This window comes from Triticum urartu, chromosome 4 (genome assembly GCF_003073215.2).
Source record: "Triticum urartu cultivar G1812 chromosome 4, Tu2.1, whole genome shotgun sequence".
Classification (NCBI taxonomy): domain Eukaryota; kingdom Viridiplantae; phylum Streptophyta; class Magnoliopsida; order Poales; family Poaceae; genus Triticum; species Triticum urartu.
In genome coordinates, this window is record NC_053025.1 from 375778605 (window position 1) to 375804550 (window position 25946).

Genomic DNA, 25946 nt, shown 5'->3' on the forward strand with positions numbered 1-25946 from the left:
ACATGGTAGATAAAAAACATCTTCTCACAAGCAAATACGACAAAAGCAATCTAATCATCATCTGCAGCAGCAGCGTCAACATCTTCGTCATGTGTATCAGTCTAAATCGTAATTCCCCAGAGTGTTATCTTCTTCTTCATCCTCAATGTCCTCGAACGTTGGCTTCTTCTTGATCAACTCTTGTATATCCACGTCACGACAGGCAATCTTTTCGCCAACATCATTGACATGATGGTTCTCAAAGATATTCGGAACATCTGTTGAATCGTGTACATCAGGAGCAGTGTAAGCATCATTTTGTTTTGCAACTTCATTAAACGAATTCCTCTGCTCAAACCTATGCAATACTCTCCAGTCATCGCTACGTGCAAATGTGTCTTCCAAGAAAAATATCTATGTTGCTTGATTTGCCAAAATAAAATGCTCATTGGTCTGGTACGCCGCCTTGACATTGATGGATTTGAAATAATCATCAGCTCTGGGTTTTGCGATCCAGGAAAACAGGTTATACCAACGACAGCACAACAGAACCACACACCGATGATCCTCGAAACTAGAGATATACTGCAACTGAAGAATGCCTGTTATGTTAGCATACATTTCAGTTGTCTCTATGCCGTACTTATCCGTGCTCATGATGGCACTTTTTGTGTCTTCCTGCCTTCGTCGCGTGCAAGGGTGTTGTAGCGCATATCTCCAACAACGCGAGATTCATAATGTCTTAGCCGAGTATCAGGACCCATTGCTAGTGTGTAAAGGGCATCATCAACTGCCTGCCCATCCTCTCGCATCTTCTTAACCTATGGTTAGAAAATAGAGAAGCTGATCATCTTATGTACTCAATATATTAAAAAAACTGAGAGTGCAATTCAAAAGCTTACATGGCTCTCGAACTATTTTGCAAATCCTACCATAACCAGTTTGTCAATGTTTCTTGGATTTTGCGGTAGTAACTCCTTTTTGTAGATGCTGCACAACATAGTGATCGCGTCAAACATCTAAATATATAAGAATGTGCTGCAAGTTTAGTATATTACAATGTATAAGTTGCAATACTTAGCACTTACTTGACATAAGGTAGTATCTCAGGACAGTTATTCAACACATACCAAACCATTTTTTCCAAATCTTTAGGTTTGTCCTCTTGTCGACTCTTCCCTGTAACTCGAACAGAATAATCGAAAACATTGAGCCCGTGATTGTCTTCACCCACCTCTTTGCTAAGCTGACCAGCTGTTTGAATGTATTTTGAGCAGAATGTCAATGCTTCTGTAGCAATGTAGGCCTCTGCAATTGAACCCTCGGGTCTAGCTCTATTCCTAACATAGCCCTTGGAAGTGCCGAGACGCCTTTCAATAGGGTACATCCAGACATACTGTACTGGACCTCTAAGTAGTGCCTCATCAGGTAGATGAACAGCCAGATGCACCATCACATCAAAGAAGGATGGAGGATATATCTTCTCAAGGTCGCATAGGATAGTGGGTATCTTGTCTCTAAGACGCTCGAAAGCATCTACCTTGATATTTCTACTATAGAGTTCCCTTAAGAATTGTCCCAACTCTGCAACTGCTCTATATAAGTCAGGGCGGCCCAATCCTCTAAGGATAACAGGTAAAACCCTTTGAAGTAGGACGTGGCAGTCATGAGTTTTCAACCCTTGTACCTTGTTTCCATCTGCATTGACTCCCCTTTCAGGGTAGGAAGCAAATCCATGTGGGAATTGAAGAACATATGCCCTAGAGGCAATAATAAAGTTATTATTTTATTTCCTTATATCATGATAAATGTTTATTGTTCATGCTAGAATTGTATTATCCGGAAACATAATACTTGTGTGAATACATAGACAAACTAAACGTCACTAGTATGCCTCTACTTGACTAGCTCGTTAATCAAAGATGGTTATGTTTCCTAACCATAGACATGTGTTTTCATTTGATTAACCGGATCACATTATTAGGAGAATGATGTGATTGACATGACCCATTCCATTAGCTTGGCACCCGATCGTTTAGTATGTTGCTATTGCTTTCTTCATGACTTATACATGTTCCTTTGACTATGAGATTATGCAACTCCCGTTTGCTGGAGGAACACTTTGTGTGCTACCAAACATCACAACGTAACTGGGTGAATATAAAGGAGCTCTACAGGTGTCTCCAAAGTTACATGTTAGGTTGGCGTATTTCGAGATTAGGATTTGTCACTCCGATTGTCGGAGAGGTATCTCTGGGCCCTCTCGGTAATGCACATCACATAAGCCTTGCAAGCATTGCAACTAATGAGTTAGTTGTGAGATGATGTATTACAAAACGAGTAAAGAGACTTGCCGGTAATGAGATTGAACTAGGTATTGAGATACCGACGATCGAATCTCGGGCAAGTAACATACCGATGACAAAGGGAACAAAGTATGTTGTTATGCGGTCTGACCGATAAAAGATCTTCATAGAATATGTGGGAGCCAATGCGAGCATCCAGGTTCCGCTATTGGTTATTGACTGGAGACATGTCTCGGTCATGTCTACATTGTTCTCAAACCCGTAGGGTCCGCAGGCTTAACATTACAATGACAGTTTCATTATGAGTTTATATATTTTGATGTACCGAAGTTAGTTAGGAGTCCCGGATGTGATCACGGACATGACGAGGAGTCTCAAAATGGTTGAGACATAAAGATTGATATATCGGAAGCCTATGTTTGGACATCGGAAGTGTTCCGGGTGAAATCGGCATTTTACAGGAATACCGGGAGGTTATCGGAACCCCCCGGTAACCTAATGGGCCTTAATGGGCCTAGTGGAGGAAGAGGAGAGGAGGCCTAGGGGCTGCCGCGCGCCCCTCCCCCCCATGTCCGAATTGGACAAGGAGGCGGGGCGGCGCCCCGCCTTTCCTTTCTTCGCTCTCTTCCTTCTTCCCCAAGTCCTAATCCAACTTGGGAAAGGGGGGGAGTCCTACTCCCGGTAGGAGTAGGACTCCTCCTGCGCACCTCCTCCTAGGGCCGGCCGCACCCCCCTTGGCTCCTTTATATACGGGGGCAGGGGGCACCCCTAGACACACAAGTTAATCTCTAAGATCGTTCTCTTAGCCATGTGCGGTGCCCCTTCCACCATAGTCCTCGATAATATTGTAGTGGTGCTTAGGCGAAGCCCTGCGACAGTAGAACATCAAGATCGTCACCACGCCGTCATGCTGACGGAACTCTTCCCCGACACTTTGCTGGATCGGAGTTCGGGGATCGTCATCGAGCTGAACATGTGCTAGAACTCGGAGGTGCCGTAGTTTCGGTGCTTGATCGGTCGGGCTACATCAACCGCGTTTTCATAATGCTTCCGATGTCGGTCTACGAGGGTACATAGATCACACTCTCCCCTCTCGTTGCTATGCATCACCATGATCTTGCGTGTGCGTAGGAAAATTTTAAAATTACTACGTTCCCCAACAGTGGCATCCGAGCCTAGGTTTTATGTGTTGATGTTATATGCACGAGTAGAACACAAGTGAGTTGTGAGCGATATAAGTCATACTGCTTACCAGCATGTCATACTTTGGTTCGGCGGTATTGTTGGACGAAGCGGCCCGGACAGACATTACGCGTACGCTTACGCGAGACCAGTTCTCCTGACGTGCTTTGCACAAAGGTGGTTAGCGGGTGTTAGTTTCTCCAACTTTAGTCGAACCAAGTGTGGCTACGCCCGGTCCTTGCGAAGGTTAAAACAGCACCAACTTGACAAACTATCGTTGTGGTTTTGATGCGTAGGTAAGAACGGTTCTTGCTAAGCCCGTAGCAGCCACGTAAAACTTGCAACAACAAAGTAGAGGACGTCTAACTTGTTTTTGCAGGGTTTGTTGTGATGTGATATGGTCAAGACATGATGCTAAATTTTATTGTATGAGATGATCATGTTTTGTAACTGAGTTATCGGCAACTGGCAGGAGCCATATGGTTGTCGCTTTATTGTATGCAATGCAATTGCGCTGTAATGCTTTACTTTATCACTAAGCGGTAGTGATAGTCGTGGAATGATAAGATTGGCAAGACGACAACGATGCTACGATGATGATCAAGGTGTCACGCCGGTGACGATGGTGATCATGACGATGCTTCGAAGATGGAGATCACAAGCACAAGATGATGATGGCCATATCATATCACTTATATTGATTGCATGTGATGTTTATCTTTTATACATCTTATCTTGCTTTGATTGACGGTAGCATTTTAAGATGATCTCTCACTAATTATCAAGAAGTGTTCTCCGTGAGTATGCACCATTGTGAATGTTCTTCGTGCTGAGACACCACGTGATGATCGGGTGTGATAGGCTCTACGTTCAAATACAACGGGTGCAAAACAGTTGCACACGCGGAATACTCAAGTTATACTTGACGAGCCAAGCATATACAGATATGGCCTCGAAACACGGAGACCGAAAGGTCGAGCATGAATCATATGGTAGATATGATCAACATAGTGATGTTCACCAATGAAACTACTCCATCTCACGTGATGACCGGACATGGTTTAGTTGATTTGGATCAGGTGATCACTTAGAGGATTAGAGGGATGTATATCTAAGTGGGAGTTCTTTAGTAATATGATTAATTGAACTTAAATTTATCATGAACTTAGTACCTGATAGTATCTTGCTTGTTTATGTTTGATTGTAGATAGATGGCCCGTGCTGTTGTTCCGTTGAATTTTAATGCGTTCCTTGAGAAAGCAAAGTTGAAAGATGATGGTAGCAATTACACGGACTGGGTCCGTAACTTGAGGATTATCCTCATTGCTGCACAAAAGAATTACGTCCTGGAAGCACCGCTGGGTGCCAGGCCTACTGCTGGAACAACACCAGATGTTATGAACATCTAGCAGAGCAAAGCTGATGACTACTCGATAGTTCAGTGTGCCATGCTTTACGGCTTAGAATCAGGACTTCAACGACGTTTTGAACGTCATGGAGCATATGAGATGTTCCAGGAGTTAAAGTTAATATTTCAAGCAAATGCCCGGATTGAGAGATATGAAGTCTCCAATAAGTTCTATAGCTGCAAGATGGAGGAGAACAGTTATGTCAGTGATCATATACTCAAAATGTCTAGGTATAATAATCACTTGATTCAATTGGGAGTTAATCTTCCAGATGATTGCGTCATTGACATAATTCTCCAATCACTACCACCTAGCTACAAGAGCTTCATGATGAACTATAATATGCAAGGCATGAATAAGACTATTCCCGAGCTCTTCGCAATGCTGAAAGCTGTGGAGGTAGAAATCAAGAAGGAGCATCAAGTGTTGATGGTCAACAAGACCACTAGTTTCAAGAAAAAGGGCAAAGGGAATAAGAAGGGGAACTTCAAAAAGAACAGCAAGAAAGTTGCTGCTCAAGAGAAGAAACCCAAATCTGGACCTAAGCCTGAAACTGAGTGCTTCTACTGCAAGCAGACTGGTCACTGGAAGCGGAACTTCCCCAAGTATTTGGCGGATAAGAAGGATGGCAAGGTGAACAAAGGTATATGCGATATACATGTTATTGATGTGTACCTTACTAATGCTCGCAGTAGCACCTGGGTATTTGATACTGGTTCTGTTGCTAACATTTGCAACTCAAAACAGGGACTACGGATTAAGCGAAGATTGGCTAAGGACGAGGTGACAATGCGCGTGGGAAATGGTTCCAGAGTCGATGTGATCGCGGTCGGCACGCTACCTCTACATCTACCTTCGGGATTAGTATTAGACCTAAATAATTGTTATTTGGTGCCAGCGTTGAGCATGAACATTATATCTGGATCTTGTTTGATGCGAGATGGTTATTCATTTAAAAATCAGAGAATAATGGTTGTTCTATTTATATGAGTAAAATCTTTTATGGTCATGCACCCATGAAGAATGGTCTATTCTTATTAAATCTCGATAGTAGTGACACACACATTCATAATGTTGAAGCCAAAAGATGCAGAGTTGATAATGATAGTGCAACTTATTTGTGGCACTGTCGTTTAGGTCATATCAGTGTAAAGCGCATGAAGAAACTCCATACTGATGGACTTTTGGAACCACTTGATTATGAATCACTTGGTACTTGCGAACCGTGCCTTATGGGTAAGATGACAAAACCACCGTTCTCCGGTACTATGGAGAGAGCAACAGATTTGTTGGAAATCATACATACAGATGTATGTGGTCCGATGAATGTTGAGGCTCATGGCGGATATCGTTATTTTCTCACCTTCACAGATGACATAAGCAGATATGGGTATATCTACTTAATGAAACATAAGTCTGAAACATTTGAAAAGTTCAAAGAATTTCAAGAGTGAAGTTGAAAATCATCGTAACAAGAAAATAAAATTCCTACGATCTGATCGCGGAGGAGAATATTTGAGTTACGAGTTTGGTGTACATTTGAAACAATGCGGAATAGTTTCGCAACTCACGCCACCCGGAACACCACAGCGTAATGGTGTGTCCGAACGTCGTAATCGTACTTTACTTGATATGCTGCGATCTATGATGTCTCTTACTGATTTACCGCTATCGTTTTGGGGTTATGCTTTAGAGATGGCCGCATTCACGTTAAATAGGGCACCATCAAAATCCGTTGATACGACGCCTTACGAACTGTGGTTTGTCGAGAAACCAAAGTTGTCGTTCCTGAAAGTTTGGGGCTGCGATGCTTATGTGAAAAAACTTCAACCTGATAGGCTCGAACCCAAATCGGAGAAATGTGTCTTCATAGGATATCCAAAGGAAACTATTGGATACACCTTATATCACAGATCCGAAGGCAAGAATTTTGTTGCTAAATTCGGAAACTTTCTAGAGAAGGAGTTTCTCTCGAAAGAAGTGAGTGGGAGGAAAGTAGAACTTGATGAGGTAACTGTACCTGCTCCCTTATTGGAAAGTAGTACATCATAGAAACCGGTTTCTGTGACACCTACACCAATTAGTGAGGAAGCTAATGATGATGATCATGAAACTTCAGAACAAGATACTACTGAACCTCGTAGATCAACCAGAGTAAGATCTGCACCAAAGTTGTCGTGGAATTGTCACGGCAGATGTCCTAGGTGTCAGGACTTAGTCGCGAGGCCAACGCATCTATGTGGTAGCTTGAGAGGGATTGAGCGGGACGAGAAGCGCGATGTTTTACCCAGGTTCGGCCCCTCACGGTGGAGGTAAAAGCCTACATCCTGCTTCATTGATATTGATGATGATGATCACGGTTACAAAAGTGCTCTATCTCGAGAGCTATTGTCTAAACCTAACTTGTCCAACTTGTGGAACTTGTCAATCTTCCCCTCTTAGGGTGCCCTGCCCCTCCTTATATATGTTGAAGGGGCGGTTTACATGTGGAGTCCTCTTAGGATTAGGACTAGTCTATCTCTAATACAAACCGGATACAAGTCCAGGTCTTAGATCCTTGTAAGATAATGTTCCTCGTGCCTTTCCTCTTAAACCGGCCCACCGTTAAGCATGAACCGGCCTTCTGGGCTTTGGGCCTTATCATCCGTCGATCCCGCACGCCGGATCACCAGTGAGTCATAATGACCAGGTGGGTTGCTTGTAAACCGCCAGGACAGGGCGGGTCGCCAGTAACTCACCAAGTGTCAGCGGGGTCTTCAGATAAACCGCCAAGTCCGGCCGGGTTAACTTCCGGCCGGTTTACACCGTGGGGTATATCCCCGACAAGAGTGGTACGGTAATCCTGTTCTGGAAGTCATGCTACTAGATCATGATGAACCTACGAACTATGGAGAAGCGATGGTGAGCCCAGATTCCGCAAAATGGCTTGAAGCCATGAAATCTGAGATGGGATCCATGTATGAGAACAAAGTGTGGACTTTGGTTGACTTGCCAAAAGATTGGCAAGCAATTGAGAATAAATGGATCTTCAAGAAGAAGACTGATGCTGACGGTGATGTTACTGTCTACAAAGCTCGACTTGTCGCAAAAGGTTTTCGACAAGTTCAAGGGATTGACTACGATGAGACCTTCTCACCCGTAGCGATGCTTAAGTCTGTCCGAATCATGTTAGCAATTGCCGCATTTTATGATTATGAAATTTGGCAGATGGATGTCAAAACTGCATTCCTGAATGGATTTCTGGAAGAAGAGTTGTATATGATGCAGCTGGAAGGTTTTGTCGATCCAAAGAGAGCTAACAAAGTGTGCAAGCTCTAGCGATCCATTTATGGACTGGTGCAAGCCTCTCGGAGTTGGAATAAATGCTTTGATAGTGTGATCAAAGCATTTGGTTTTGTATAGACTTTTGGAGAAGCCTGTATTTACAAGAAAGTGAGTGGGAGCTCTGTAGCATTTCTGATATTATATGTAGATGACATATTACTAACCGGAAATGATATAGAATTTCTGGACAGCATAAAGGGATACTTGAATAAGAGTTTTTCAATGAAAGACCTCGGTGAAGCTGCTTACATATTGGGCATTAAGATCTATAGAGATAGATCAAGACGCTTAATTGGACTTTCACAAAGCACATACCTTGACAAAGTTTTGAAGAAATTCAAAATGGATCAAGCAAAGAAAGGATTCTTGCCTGTGTTACAAGGTGTGTAGATAGAGAGAAAATGAAAGATGTTCCCTATGCTTCAGCCATAGGCTCTATCATGTATGCAATGCTGTGTACCAGACCTGATGTGTGTCTTGCTATAAGTCTAGCAGGGAGGTACCAAAGTAATCCAGGAGTGGATCACTGGACAGCGGTCAAGAACATCCTGAAATACCTGAAAAGGACTAAGGATATGTTTCTCATATATGGAGGTGACAAAGAGCTCATCATAAATGGTTACGTTGATGCAAGCTTTGACACTGATCCGGATGATTCTAAATCGCAAACCGGATACGTGTTTACATTAAACGGTGGAGCTGTCAGTTGGTGCAGTTCTAAACAAAGCTTTGTGGCGGGATCTACATGTGAAGCGGAGTAAATAGCTGCTTCGGAAGCAGCAAACGAAGGAGTCTGGATAAAGGAGTTCATATCCGATCTAGGTGTCATACCTAGTGCATCAGGTCCAATGAAAATCTTTTGTGACAATACTGGTGCAATTGCCTTGGCAAAGGAATCCAGATTTCACAAGAGAACCAAGCACATCAAGAGACGCTTCAATTCCATCCGCGATCAAGTCAAGGAGGGAGACATAGAGATTTTCAAGATACATACGGATCTGAATGTAGCAGACCCATTGACTAAGCCTCTTCCACGAGCAAAACATGATCAGCACCAATGCTCCATGGGTGTTAGAATAATTACTGTGTAATCTAGATTATTGACTCTAGTGCAAGTGGGAGACTGAAGGAAATATGCCCTAGAGGCAATAATAAAGTTATTATTTTATTTCCTCATATCATGATAAATGTTTATTGTTCATGCTAGAATTGTATTATCCAGAAACATAATACTTGTGTGAATACATAGACAAACTAAACGTCACTAGTATGCTCTACTTGACTAGCTCATTAATCAAACATGGTTATGTTTCCTAACCATAGACATGTGTTGTCATTTGATTAACGAGATCACATTATTACGAGAATGATGTGATTGACATGACCCATTCCATTAGCTTAGCACCCGATCGTTTAGTATGTTGCTATTGCTTTCTTCATGACTTATACATGTTCCTATGACTATGAGATTATGCAACTCCCGTTTGCCGGAGGAACATGTTGTGTGCTACCAAACGTCACAACGTAACTGGGTGATTATAAAGGTGCTCTACAGGTGTCTCCAAAGGTACATGTTGGGTTGGCGTATTTCTAGATTGGGATTTGTCACTCCGATTGTCGGAGAGGTATCTCTGGGCCCTCTCGGTAATGCACATCACATAAGCCTTCCATGCATTGCAACTAATGAGTTAGTTGTGAGATGATGTATTACGAAACGAGTAAAGAGACTTTCCGGTAATGAGATTGAACTAGGTATTGAGATACCGACGATCGAATCTCGGGCAAGTAACATACAGACGATAAAGGGAACAAAGTATGTTGTTATGCGGTTTGACCGATAAAAGATCTTCGTAGAATATGTGGAAGCCAATATGAGCATCCAGGTTCCGCTATTGGTTATTGACCGGAGACATGTCTCGGTCATGTCTACATTGTTCTCGAACTCGTAGGGTCCGCACGCTTAACGTTACGATGACAGTTTCATTATGAGTTTATATATTTTGATGTACCGAAGTTAGTTTGGAGTCCCGGATGTGATCACGGACAAGACGAGGAGTTTCAAAATGGTCGAGACATAAAGATTGATATATTGGAAGCCTATGTTTGGACATCGTAAGTGTTCCGGGTGAAATCGACATTTTACTAGAATACCGGGAGGTTACCGGAACCGCCCTGTAACCTAATGGGCCTTAATGGGCCTAGTGGAGGAAGAGGAGAGGAGGCCTAGGGGCTGCCGCGCGCCCCTCCCCCCCATGTCCGAATTGGACAAGGAGGCGGGGCGGCGCCCCGCCTTTCCTTTCTTCGCTCTCTTCCTTCTTCCCCAAGTCCTAATCCAACTTGGGAAAGGGGGGGAGTCCTACTCCCGGTAGGAGTAGGACTCCTCCTGCGCGCCTCCTCCTAGGGCCGGCCGCACCCGCCCTTGGCTCCTTTATATACGGGGGCAGGGGGCACGCCTAGACACACAAGTTGATCTCTAAGATCGTTCTCTTAGCCGTGTGTGGTGCCCCCTTCCACCATAGTCCTCGATAATATTGTAGTGGTGCTTAGGCGAAGCCCTGCGACAGTAGAACATCAAGATCGTCACCACGCCGTCATGCTGACGGAATTCTTCCCCGACACTTTGCTGGATCGGAGTCCGGGGATCGTCATCGAGTTGAACGTGTGCTAGAACTCGGAGGTGCCGTAGTTTTGGTGCTTGATCGGTCGGGCCATGAAGACGTACGACTACATCAACCGCGTTGTCATAACGCTTCCGCTGTCGGTCTACGAGGGTACATAGATCACACTCTCCCCTCTCGTTGCTATGCATCACCATGATCTTGCGTGTGCGTAGGAAAATTTTGAAATTTCTACGTTCCCCAACAGGAATCTCACACATGACAGGACCTCACGGAATTCTTTTCTTTTTGCCTTGTCCAAGACGTACACAGCTGGTGCCATATCCCGTGGTTTACCTTCATCTTGCACCTGCAAATCCTTTCTGATACCCAGGTGTGTCAAATAAATCCTAGATTTTAAGGTATCTGTCATCTTGCCTTCATGAAAGTGCTAGTGATCGACTAGAGGGGGGGGCGAATAGGCGATATTTATGGAAGTCTTCAAAACATGTAAATTTCGAAGACAAATGATAGAAATAAACCTATTACCATGCAGCGGAAGGTAGACTACACTAGGCAAACCATAGTCAAGTATTCAATGAAGTGAAAGCACAATGACTAATAGTAGCTCGGTAGTAAGGATCAGGTAGGAAGATATTGTGAAGCCAATCAGAACAAGTAATCACTCAGTGAAGTCAAATGGTGATGCAATCGTACAATGACTTCACAAGGACCAACAGTAAGTAAAGGGAAGGGAAGGATGAAACCAGTGACTCGTTGAAGACAATGATTTCTTGGACCAGTTCCAATTGCTGTGACAACTGTACGTCTGGTTAGGGAGGACACCCAGTCCTCGCCCAATCACTCTGGTAAGTCTTCAAGGTAGACTTCGAAACCTTCACAGACTTCGTTCACCGGCAATCCACAATGACTATTGGATGCTCAGAACGCGACGCCTAACCGGCTGGAGGATTCACAGTCCTCAAGTGTAATAAGTCTTCAGATCACATAGACAAGAAGACTTAAGTTATGCCTGACACTCTTTGGCTCTGGGTGTTTAGGGCTTTATCCTCGCAAGGAATTCTCTCTCAAAGGCTTCAAGGTGGTTTGCTCTCAAACGACAGAAGCCGTGCTTTAACTCTGAGCAGCCAACCGTTTATGGTTGTAGGGGGTGGGCTAATTATAGCCACTAGGCAACCCGACCTGATTTGTCCGAAATGACCCTGGGTCACTAAGGAACTGACACGTGTTCCAACAGTCAGATTTCAAATACACACGACAACTTTACTTGGGCTACAAGCAAAGCTGACTTGTCTAACTCTGTACAAGATTCACTCTCATAGTATTCACTCGAAGACATAGGATTTTGGTTAAGCATCACTTCAGTCATTCTGACTGGTTCTCTTGGACCCCACTTAACAGTACGGTGGTTCCTATGACTCAACAAAGAAGAAAAAGAACTAGGAAAGATCTAAGTCTTCATGCGGTGTCTTCTCTTGTCATTGTCTTCAATGTGAATGTCTTCACATAACACCTTAGTCTTCAATGTCTTCTTACATTTTTAGGGGTCATCTCTGGTAGGAAAACCGAATCAATGAGGGGCTTCTACCTGTGTTATCCTGCAATTCTCACAAACACATTAGTCCCTCAACTAGGTTTGTCGTGAATACTCCAAAACCAACTAGGGGTGGCACTAGATGCACTTACACTTCATTATTAAGAAGTGTGCCGATAATGCTGTCACATATATTTTTCTCGATGTGCATCACATCAAGATTATGCCGCAGATCCAAATATTTACAATACTCCAAGTCCCACAAAGTGGAGCTACGGGTAAACATAATCTCTCTTCTGCCCTGCCACGCTTCCTTTTCCCGCTACCACTATCAGGATCGTTTCCTGGTGTAATATGCCTGACCTTCTCTAATTCCACCTGCAACTCATCGGCGGTGAGCCTCTTTGCCGCATTGCGGTTTTCATGCTTTGCATTGAACACATGTCTTCGGTATTTTGTAGGACGCGACTTGTCCTTGGCAAGGAAACGACGGTGTCCAATGTAACAGATCTTGCTAAGTATTGCGTATGACAGCGGATTCCTGTCGCCGCGAAGACATGCATTGTAACCATGTGTCATTCGCCCTGACATAGTGCCCAAAGCCGGATAATCATGGATGCACCAAATTATAACAGCACGCAGAAAGAAATCAGCTGGTGGGCTGCTATATAGGTCTCAAGTGAGAACACCCCTCCATAGCTGTTGAAGTTCCTCCACAAGAGGCTCCATGAATAAATCAAAATCCTTCCCAGGACTTTTTGGACCTAGGATGAGCAAGGCCAACATGTAGTTCGATTCTTTGGTGTAGGCATTTGGAGGCATGTTGGATAACAAGCACTGGCCACATGCTATATGTGGCGCTCTGGTGGCCAAATGGGTTAAATCCATTTGAAGCTGTCACACCCTGATTTTCATGCCACAACACTTAAGCTAATAAATCATGATAAAATGTGGTTTGACAAAAACTTTTGAGTGTTTAGGTCTTTGCTTGATTTGATTTTTGTGTGTTTGTTGCAAGTGCTCTAAAAATCAAATAAATCCTCCAACTCTTACATTGCTTCTCCTTGATCCAAAACCTTGCCCAATGATCATGCCATGTGTGCAGGACATAAAAATAATTTCTTGCAAAAATATTTTGGCCAAAAAGTATTTTCTAAATTAGGTTTGAACTAAAAGTACTTAATGAAGGGTGTGAAAAATCTATCAAAAATTATATTTGACTCCTATTAGACATAGGACTCCCATAAACCACAAAAATATAATTTTAAAAGTTATTTTCATATTTTAATTGGATTTTTCTTAAGGCTATAAATGGTCTTTAATAGGTTAAAATTATTTTAAAGCTCCAAAAATATTTGAGAAAAAATCAGGGAAAATCAGTGGATATATATTTTCCATATATAAGAGTTTCAACACATGCTCATGTTCAAATTATTGGTCAAACCCCTCAAAAACCCTTTTTGGATATTTCAAGCTTTTGAAATATTTACAAAGGAAATTTTCTTCAGCAAATATTTTTCAAGGAAATTTTCTGCATTAATTCCAAGAAAATTGTAGCATGTCAAATATGACATATTTGATGATCTTGGAAAGCCTCATGCCTTGAAGATCAACAAAACATCATCAAACCCCCTCAAAACCATTTCTGTCCTTTTCCAAGTTTGAACAACTTTGCACTACCAAACATGTCCAAATGATCTCAAAATTTGTACACATGCTCATATAGTCTAATAATTCACCTAGGCTAAGTGACACAAGTTGGAGAATAGTATAACTTGATCAAAGTGCCTCAAAACCTTTTCTGTCCAGAACCAAATTTGAGAAACTGTATATTGCCAAGTGTCTCCTTTTGATCTCAAGTTTTGTGGACATGCTCAAATTCCCAAATGATGACACTACACAAAGTGGTGCATCAAGGTGAACAAGATAGCATGATAAAATCCAGCCAAAATTGTTTCTACCAATTTATAGGGTTTATAAAAGTTGCATTGGCCGCTTTCTCCATTTGACCCCAAAATTTGTGGGCACTACTAATTTGTAATGCCTCTCACTCATGTTAAGTTTCAAAGCACATTGAGCAACTTAGATAGCCCAAACCACCATCAAACACCTTCTGGTAGAATCTCCAAATGAATGTTTCAACCCCTTCCACTAATCTCCATGAGCTGAAACTTCTTCCCAAAGCCTCATCTAGTCCTCCTCTAACTCCTACATGCGTTGCTGCCCACTGAGCAATGATTAAGGGGGGCAGAGACCTATTTTTCTTCTCTAGACAGCCACTTTCCCCTCCCTTTCACATCTCTCTCCCACTCCTGGCAAGTGCTAGAGCATCCAAAGCCTCCCTCCCTCTTGTTTATTCCCCCTACAGCTGCCAGACACAAGTGGACGCGCTCGTGCACGCGAAAAGCCGCGGACGCCAGCCAAAGACGCGCTCTGGAGCACGTCATCACGCTCCTGACTGTTGATGCCGTGTCTCCTGACCACCTTGAGCCTCCCCCTCGCGCCATTCGAGGCCCTCGACGTCCGCAACACGACAGCCGTGCAGGTCCCCTCCTCTCCCCCTCTCTCTCAGCCACTGCTGCCCGTGCCCGACGCCGCCCGACTCGGCCAATGGGCGCACGAGCTCGGGACCCTCCTGGAGCATGCCCCGCTCCCCCTTTCCTTCCCCCCGACCTGGTCCACGCCCACGAACGCCTAGGACATGGCCTAGGGTGCCAGTTCCGCCCTGGCATCGCCTAGTCCGCGGCCGTGGTCGCCGTCCACGGTGAGCCATGGGTCGGCTACTTAAGGCCGTCCCAGGCCCTCCTCTCCGCTCCATTTGCTCCCTCTCTCTCTCTCTCCTGTGCTCCCCCTGGACCAATTCGAACCTCCTCCCGTGCCCTCCAACCTCGTCCATGGCCGGAGCCGAGCCGCCGACCACCACCTAAATTCTCATCGTCCGATCCCCCTCCTCCCCACCTATGGGTTACTTTGCATCTCCACTGCCCCCGCGGAGCTTCACCACACTCCGGTTACTCCTCCCGATGGCCGGAGCACCGTGCCCACCATCGCCATCGGCCACGTCCGCCATGGATGGCGCTCTCCTTAACCAGGTTCTCCTCGGCATGCGTGTGACCCATGGCTGGAAGCGCCTGTCTGTAGCCGGTGGGCAGAACATCACCAAGGGCGCTTTGTAGCCCCGGCAATCGCCGGCGGGAGCCGCTCCTCCCCTCGGCCGAAGCGCGCGCGGGAGGATAAAGACGGCCTATCGCTGGGCCCCGCGCATTAGCGATCCAGCGGGCAGGCCCGTCCGTTTAAGTGGAGACGGCTTCGTCCGGATTCGCTTCCCTCGCTCGAAGGCGCACCGTAGAGAATACGCCTTCGATGTCGCGCATGTCACCCGCGCGGAAGAGCAGCCGGGCCAGCCCACTGCTATCTTCTGCCCGGTGCACTGGATAAGGGTAAAGCCCTTTTCCTTTCCTTTTTCTTTTCCAGATAGCTTCTAAACTCTAGAGAATTCAAATAAAGTCCAAATTTGATGATTCAAATTTTCAGTGACTCCCTAAATCAAGATCTATTTAATGAGCCATAGTGAACATTTTTATGGTGCTTGGTTTTCACTGGATCCTTTAAATAGGACATTTATCCACATAAGTCCACTTCAAAATCCATAGGTTATTCATTTGGAATCCAAATCTAGTGAAACCAATTTCTAAATGTTTCGAAAATCATCCCTGATTTAATGGGTACTTTTAATCATTTTTATAAAAAGGAATTTTGTGGACAACTTGCAGATCCATTAAATCCATTTATTCCATCATATTGAAATGTTCAGAAATATCCATTGATCCAATTCCAATGAAAACACTCTGGTTATTTCTCATATAACCAGAGAAGTCCTAGAAAAGTCAAATTCATATTTTAGAGCACTTTATGTTTTGCCTTGTTGTGTTGCTTATTGTGTTTGTTTTTGACGTTAGTTGATGAACTAGACGAATTACTTGGAGAAGGACCAGAAGATTTGAAGACTCTAATGAACCAGGCAAGCAGCCCTTTGACCATGTTGAACTGTTTTATATCGTGAGAACATTTTCGCTGTTTCATTGAGTGCATGATGGTTCTTGAATGGCAACCTTGCTGTGCTTGCCTCTATTGCATACCCGTTGATACTTGCATTGTTCATGACTCTATCCTTGTTTAGAGTTGTGCTGATGGATTGTAGAAATATGCTATAGTAGTTGGTTATGCAAAAGGTGTCAGGGTTATGCATGGAAAGAAACAAGTGTGGATGACATACTTGCATATAGCCCAGTGGGTGCCACAGATGCCCCTCGGAGATGATGATGAATTAGGTCACTACTTGGTGGAGAGGTAGTGTATAGAGGCTTGATGAAAGTGTTGTTTATAGAGACAGATTAGATTTAAGATTGTCTACCATCCCAACCAAACATGTACAACCACACTACCCCTTATGGGATGGGGCATTATTGATTACCTATTTCGTGCTAGCATGGATGCCCGCATTACTAGTGACAGGAGTGACGTGGTCACTCTCGGGATGGGGTCGTGCTTGGATAGGCGGCCATGACTGTTTTCACAGGGCACCGGACACACAGTTGGTACCCCCGTGCAAGTGAGATGTGATGAGTATGGGTGCGTGGCTCCACCAAATTAAATTGTGAAGATGTTTGGCACGGGGGCTGTTACCAATCGAGTGGACTCTATGTTGGTCACGACTAGGGAAAGGTAGTGATCGGGTGCTTACCCCGAGTACTTAAGGTATCACACGTCGTGGATGACACGAAAGCTTCCCGGATCTTGTGGGTAAAGTGTGCAACCTCTGCAGAGTGCCAAACTATTCGGATAGCCGTGTCTACGGTCAAGGACAGTCGGGTGGTGCTTCTTAGACTATGTCCATAAGTTTCTGGAAAACAACACGGTTTGGTAAATCTGTTGACGTGATTCATGATGAAGTCACAGTGAGCTTGAGCATGAGTTGTTCATAACTCTTTCTCGATGTTGATGTATGTAACCTCCTGATACTTGTTGCGGACACATTCATGTCCTTGATAAATGATGATCATACTTGCATGAGAAAAACTAGCTTTCCGCAAAAATGCCAAATTAGCAGTAGAGCCTTGCATAATTATTCTGTTATTACTCTTGGGATGCTTGCGAGTACATTCAAAGTACTCATTGGCTTGCCACTTGTTATTTTATTGGCCAGACATGAAAGAACATGATATGATGAAGAACACTCCGGTGACGAACATGCGAGCTAGGACGCTTCCCTGTCAGAATGCCTATAGGGTTAAGGCAGATGGTATGGGTCCAAGTTATCGACGAAGATTTCTGCTGCGAAGTTATACTCAAGACTTGACGATAATGGTCATAATTTGTGTAAGACGGTATGTATGGATGTATGACTCTTGTTATTCAGCTTCTATGTGTTCAGTGAGCATTAATCTCTGGGATCACTGTACATGTGCATTCGGTAATCACGACTTATGAGTCAGGGTCCCCACACAAGCTAAGCCAAGTCTAATGTTTCTCGGGTCAACAACAATCTTTTTGTGTTTCTGATTGAAGATTTTCCACTCACTACCATGTGATGGATGGCTCATTACATTCTGATCTCTGTACTCCTGGTTCCTAGAATGCCACAGTACATCCTCTCTTGCTACAGCATCATGAAACAACCTTTGCAATCTTGGTGTAATTGGAAAATGTCTCAGAACATTATGAGGAATGCTCTTCACAGCATCGCCATCTTTCCATGTTGATGATTTGCATTTCGGGCATTCACTTAAGTTGGCATAATCCTTCCGGAACAGAACACAATTATTCTTACAAACATGGATCATATCATATCCAATTCCAACTACACGAAGGAAATTCTTCATTTTATTGTAGGTGTGTGGCTGCTTAGACGCATCTGGGAAAGCTTTGCGGAAAGCAGCCAACATCGCATCGAATGATTTGTCGTTCATCCGCTCAGATGTCTTCACCTGAAGAAAGGTGACCATAACTAAGAATACTGACAGCTTATTTCCTGGGGTGACAGCTACGTTGCGCTGTTCCAACATGTGGGCCCACTGTTTTTCTTCTGCAGGTGAAAGTTCATGAAATGCACAAGCATTTCATAGAATTGTTTCAATGTTGGTCGAACTCACTGGCTCCGCCACCACCACCACCTCCTCCTCTTCCACCTGAGCATCAGGCAAATCAAGATGGTGATCTGCTGCTTCCACATAGTCAGTAACATTGACGTTCACAGCTTCACCATGATGAACCCACCTAGTATATGTGACCGACATCCCATACAAGTATAGATGATTTTGCACAGTTGACTAGGGTCTTGTAACTGAATTCATACAACTGCTACACGGGCAGAGCACATCTGATTTTGGACCACCGTACTCACCTCTGATAAAGTTCATGAAGTTTTCAACCCCCTCGACATATGAAGTGGAGAATCTTCGAGCAGAAGTTATCCAAGTCATGTCCATATGTTAGACATACAAATTAGTTCTTCTACAAGATATTACAAGACAAACATATATGCTTTTTTATGAAGTCCAGAAAAAAAATACCTGGGTCGATGTCTAAAGCTATGGCAAGATATTTGGACGAGCAGATCTAAGTAATGAAATATATTTAAAGCTAATTCATCAAACATATTTCAGTGCTAAATTATGGCAGGTTGTTTCAGCAGTTAATGAGGCCGAGCACACAGCCATCGAATTATCGAAGGCTATCGCAGCAACAAAGATTGAGTATAAAATGGTGTAGAGCTATTTCACCTAACAGATTGGCTACTAGACCATGGAAATCTACGTCACAATTAATATATGGCAGGATATTTTAGCAACTAATCGAGCTTGGCATGCCATCTCAGCTAAGCAGATTGAGTGTAGAACAGGGCAAGGAAGCTTCTTAAGCAGAGAATATTGACTGTAAACTACTTCGGCAAACAGTGAGATTAACACTGTCTATCAGCTAACATTCAACGCTACACTGACATGCACGGGGCCTCAGTCTAGAATGTATGTACCGTGGGAGAAGCTGACCATCGTGCGCCTCCACTAGAACGTCGCCAGCGGTGGCGACGCGGCTCGAGGACGGCAGTCTATGAAAGCGTACGGTGGGAGCGAGAGGATCACCGTGCGTCCCCTTGACGAACCGTGGCGTTGACGTATCGGCGCGGCGGGGAGGCGGCTTTGGCCGAGCGAATGGAGTGGAGGGGACGGGGGCAGGGGGCAGGGGGGTTTGGGGAATATGATTGGCTAGTTGGCCGAAGGGCGGTTGAATTTGGGATTTGGGGGGGATTTTTTTGGGGGGGGTCGCGCGGTGGGTGGTGGGAGTTTAGCGCATGGTCGGTTTCTCCAAGTGCAGTCCCACGTGTCAGTGAAGAGGCAAGCCGAAGAGTGTTCCGTTTGCGCGAGCCATGCGTAGGACCGAACGTGTGTGGGGTGCAATGCGACCACGATAGGGGTGCTGGGAGTGTACCCCCTTTTTCCTTTTAAACTAGGTGCTTCGCCCCCTAAAAAAACTTGGTGCTTCACGCGATCCATCGATACTACTACTAGTAATCCGGTAATCCCGACTAAAACGGCGCGGCCGGGTCTTTTCCTACGCGATATGCTGGGAGGTTGGCTTAGTTGGGTTTTTTTGGACGAGTAATGCTACACCTATGTAATCCCAGTTACGTAATTAACGTAATGTGAAACGTGTGAGCTATTGATTGTAGACTGGGGGTGGAGGGGCCCACCACCATGAAAATCAAGGAGTAGAGAGAGGCAATTTACGTTAACCCTTTCGTAGGTTCCCATAGATGTAGAAAGATGTGAAATGCGTGAATGGGTAGTGGAAGTACTATTGGAGTGCCTAAGATAAATTGTGTATGTAGACCCTATGTGTTTATTTACTTCCCATGTTAGCTTTGTCTCGGTTCAATAAAAAGCAGAGTTGGTGATGATGGTGTGCCTTCCATCCTGCAATATAGACCGTCTGATCTATATCTAACGGACAGGATGGAAACTATGACAATTTACCCGCACTCCTCTCCACGTTTGCACATAAGGCCTTCCCTCGTTTATCCTTTTCTCCCATGAGATCTTGATGTTCCATGAAACGCATACACATCTTGCTAGTACTCCGACAATATACTATATTATTGTGAAAGTTCATATACATCGGCCGAGATTAATGCAAACACGGCAGATTTTCATTACATTTCGAACTTTTATAGGACAGAAAAATAAAAGAAACCGGACCCTAAACCTATTGTACGGCGGCGATCGACGTCCTCCATCTGCGATCTCCATGTACGGGGGCGGGGTTCAAGACGAAGGTGCGGTCTCCAGCGAGGAAGAGTAGAACACGGGAGATGGAATGGCCAGTTGGCACACCATGCCCTGCCGCCTCCCATGCCCTACTCATCCTCCTAGGAGTCCCTGACCTCGGGGTGCTGGACGTTGGACGGCGGCAAGTAGGACACGTGGCGAACGGTGCTCCCGTCATCGGCCGCCATCGTGGCCACCGCTTGTGCGGTCGCGTCCACGTCCGTCTACGCTGCTATTGGGTTGCGAGTGGTGACTTGAGTGAGGGCGGCGACTTCGAGCTTCATCCCCGAAGACAAAGCTCTCCCGCAGAGCGTTCATGCTCGCCGTCATGGCAGATGTGGTGCCAGGTAGCAGGACGATGCACTATGGTGTGGAGGTTAGCTGGGCACTACCGCTTTAAGTAGCGCATTCCAGTGAGGCCAAAGCGTCCGGGCACGTCATTAAGTTGCCGGAGTTTGTTCCTCGGGCACCGAGCCTCTTAACGACGACATACAGACGGACGACATGGAATGCGGGTAGCTGGCGCTGGCTGGGAATGCATTGCGCGATGGCGCGAGGGACGAGGGTTTTTGGTGTGCCATGGTAGTCAGCTGCGGTCGTGGCAATGTTGGAGATTCCCTTTGCTCACATGCGACCCTAGATGTCATTGAAAAAGCAAGATGACCAGGCATGGTCTCAGGTCCTGGGGATGCAGTTGTCCTTGCTACACCACTCCGCGGGCGCGTTGCAGCACGCGCGCACTTCGGCGCCCCATGCATCCTCGACGAGCCGGGTGTTGATCTGCTGGTCGTGCCACAACACTAACACCACCCTCGGCACACTGAAACCGGCCGTGTCTAGCGACGATGAGCGTGTCGCTCATCACGGTCGCCCTGTCCAGAGCCGGTGCTGGAGCTGTGCCACATTGCTGGCCCCCACGACCCACATGAACGGTTGCCGGTGGCGAGGAGGTCGTGGGCCAGCTCTCCATTGGACTACTCTGTGCCACGTTGTCCCGACAGGTGTGCCCCACTTGTCTGTTTCCCTGTTTTCTCGGACATATCCGAGCGTCAGTGCTCCGCGTTGCGCATTAGGCGCAGAACAGGTGGTTTTTGTGCCCTGGTTCAAATGTGGTACTGTACCAAGTTGTTACCCTAGCCCCAAGTGTGGTGGTTTTGGGTACGGTGCCACCCTTTTCCTTTTCAAGTAGTGAAGCGTAACACTTGATTAAGTAGCCGGATGGTGTGCTAAATGTAGGTGTCCGACTGCTTGAAATAATATTTGAGGCGTGCCCGGTCCGTGCCCGTATTTAGGGGTCCAACTTACCATGTTCCGGCAGTAGTAACTATACTAGTCCCTGCGTACTCCCTCTGTTTTCATTTACTCCGCATTTCAGCTTTGCTCAAAGTCAAACTTTGTAAACGTTGAAAAAGTTCATAGACAGAAATAATAACATATAAAATAACAAATCAATACCATTAGATTCATTATTGAATATACTTTCACATCATATATATTTGCTATTGTAAATGTTCATATTTCTACTCTTACTAGCAAGATGCCCGTGCGTTGAACGTAACATCAAGATGCATTTGTATGCCTAGTTAATCTTCTGAGAGAAATGGATGAACAAGGGAAGGCCTTATTTGAAATTGTGGAGAGGTGTGTGGGTACCTTTTTTTGAAAAACTGCCATAGTTTCCTTCCTATCTGTCAGATATAAATCGGACGACCTATATTGCAGGATGGCGGGCACACCATCATCACCAACTCTATCTTTTATAGGAATCCGTCCGATTTATATCTGACGGATAGGAAGGAAACTATGGCAATTTTGCAAAAATATACCCACATCCCTATCCACATTTGCAAATAATGCCTTCCCTCATTCATCCTTTTCACCCACAAGATAAACTACTCATAGAAATGCATCTTGATGTTCTGTGCAACGCACGGGCATCTTGCTAGTGTACATAAAAAAGCATAGTTGGTCATGATGGTGTGTCTGCCATCCTGCAATATAGGCCGTCCGATCTATATCTAACGGATAGGATGGAAAGTATGACAATTTACCCGCACTCCTCTCCACATTTGCAGATAAGGCCTTCCCTCGTACATCCTTTTCTCCCACAAGAACTTGATGTTCCATGCAAGGCACATGCATCTTGCTAGTTTTCTATAAACTTGGTCAAATTTTATGAAGTTTGACTTCAGTTAAACCTAATATGCAGAGTAAATAAAAACAAAGGGAGTATCTTACTCCATGACCAAGACGGAATGGAAAACGAGACAACTTATTGTTTATTTGAGCCGTTCAAGTATAATCATGTGGCGTTGCTTATTTCTCATTCCTCTCCAAGCCTCTTCTCCGTCGATCATGTCGCCCTTCGGTCGAGTCCATCCTTCAACATACGTCATTTAAACATTCCGCCGAGTATCATTCGCTTGTATTTCCAATGTTGTAATTTATATGACATGCATACAAACAAACGGTTCGTTTAAAGTTTCACTTTGCCTCCACTATGTGTCACTTCCCATCTTAGTTTTGACATACCATTTGGTTCATGCCACCACACATCTTGACTAGATCGATTGATGTTTGAGAGATCAATTGTGTGTCGTGCAAGAAGATAAAGGTTTTGTCTGTTTCTATGATAGTATATTGTACGTTCATAAGCGAAACAGACGTGTTGTACCAACCCTAGTCCTCTTTCAATAGATCTCCGGACGCCGAGATGAAATCGAGAGAAAACGAGTGGGTGCATGTGTGATACCTAAGGCAGATTCAAAATTTTGAACCAGTGATGATAGCATCCGCAAATCATATATAAAGGTTATTCAATGTTCATTTTGGTTTTGAACATACAATATACTCCCTCCGATCCTTTCTAGTTTACATATAAGTTTTATGTGTAGTCAAAGTATCTCTACTTTGATCAAACTTACAGAAAAAAGTATCAACATTCAACAACACCCAATCAATATTGTTAGATTTGTACGTACTCCAAGATTTGTATTCAAACAGAGATGGTTTCCAATTTGTTTTCAACCACATGAATGTGCTTGTTCTCGCGCATGCTCTTCCTACTAGGATTTCGCCACGTATAGCCAGTCCAATAGTAACTTTTTTAAATCTCCCTATCCAATAGTACTAGTGGAGTACTGACAACATCTGTAGTAGAGTATGCAATGCTCATAGTACACCCTCCTTCCATCTATATAGGGCCTAAGAGCAAGTCTAATAAGGCCTAGTCAGCAGGCTATAAGACTTGTCATGTCATTAAAATACTACTTGGAGGAGTGATAAGAGAGGAGAGAGAGTGAAGCGGGCTCTTATATTCTACAGCCCAACCATAATACATAGATCAAGAAAAAAAGTATGCATGCAACTCTCTTCCAATCATATACATTGCTCATGCAAATATTAAATGCTTAGAGCCAACATAATGGCCATTAAGAGCCAACTTGCATGGCACTTTTGCCGATGTGAAGAAAAGAGATGTGAAGAAGTAAGGGGATGGAGCTCTCATGCAAGAGCCTAGCTATATACGCATTCATAGTTAAATACAATAAATATGAAGAAAGAGATAGTAGAGAGGGGATGGGAAAAAGTACTAATACAATAGCCAACCTTTTATATTATTTTTTTGCGGGAAATAGCCAACCTTATAGCCCACACTATTGTATGAGTGCATATAGATGATGGCTATAGATGACATGGCAGTTCCTTATAGCCATCGTCTGGCTATATTATTAACCATGCTCTAATGCGTTTTTCAAAACCTCCTTTGACTATTGACAAGATTAATAGTACATGAGATGTATAATGTGAAAATTATATCATTGGAAGCTCCTTTCACATCCGAATTTGACCGTATGCTTTGTGTAAGTTGCATGTCATATATTATTACTCTAACATTTGGTCCAACTTAGCCTAGAAAAACACATTAGGCCTGGTAGATGGAAGGAGGGAGTAGTAGTGGCAGTGGATCCTATGACGTAGGATCCCTGACTTACCCTCCCTTTCGGTCACTTACTGGCGGACCCATGCTTGCTAGGCCCCGCATGTCAGTTACTCAATGGGTTTGGCCATGTTAGGGGATCCTCATCCGTAGTATACTCCCTCGGTTTTTATTTACTCTGCATAAAACAGAGGGAGTGGTAGTATAAATAACGCGGGCGGGGGAGGGGGAGGGACGTCGGTTTGTCTAAACTACGGTCCCACAAGCGAGCGAAAACACAAGACGAAGCGCATTCCATTCGGTGAACGACATGGAGGGTCCAGTGTGCCGGGGTGCAACAGGAACGCGACAAGAGTGATGTACAGTCAAAACCGATTGACCGGTCATCACCGGAACCACTGTTCACACCAGAACCTTCGCTGCTCGGCCTACGCAAGCCACTGCCCCAAAACCACACATCCTCTCCAGCCCATTCCCCCACCTTTCGATCCCCTAGCCCGCATCAAGCGTTCCCTAGTTCACTGGAAACCAATGGTGCGCCGCAAGATCACGTACTACAAGATGCTGACTCTAGAGCGCCGCACAGAAATTGCGGCGGCGGTTGGCGCCACAGACCTCCGTTCCCAAGCTCACTTTGCGGCGGGCCAATCCCCGAGTTCTCTAGAGCCAAGCGATGAGGAGGAGGAACCCGATCCAATGTTCATGGCGGAGGTCGCGGCACAGAAGGCCCCCGATGGTTATGAGACGATCGACGTCGACTTCATGCCGGGGTCCAGGTCTCCCATGGTGCATGCGGACCAGCGGTTCAACTTGGCGAAACTAAAGGAGGACTGGCAGGCAAAGGCTCAACTCGATGCGGAGCGCACGCATGGCGCTACCATCGAGGCTGTCCTGCAGGCGGAACCGGATGTCGTGGATGTGAACCGGGCGGCGGAGTCTCAACTCGATGCGGAGCGCGCGGATGTTGCTGCCATAGAGGCCCTCTTGCAGGCGGAACCGAACGTCCCGGACTTGAACCAGGCGGCGAAGGCTCAACTCCACGCGGAGTGCGCGGATGCCGCTGCCATCGAGGCCCTCCTGCAGACGGAACCGGACGTCCTCGACTTGAACCGGGCGGTGATCTTGTCCGTGCAGAGTGCCCGCACGCTCCGCGTGAATGAGTAGCTGGAGGCCGAGGACAACCATGGTGCGGAGACACACGTCGGCAGGTACAGTGGTTCGCGCCGGCAGCCAAAGACGACGAGGCCGTCTCGTTCCACGAGAAGTGATAGTTTTTCTTATGTTGTTGTTTTTAGGGATCTTTTGCTGTGTAAAAACATATATTGTTATG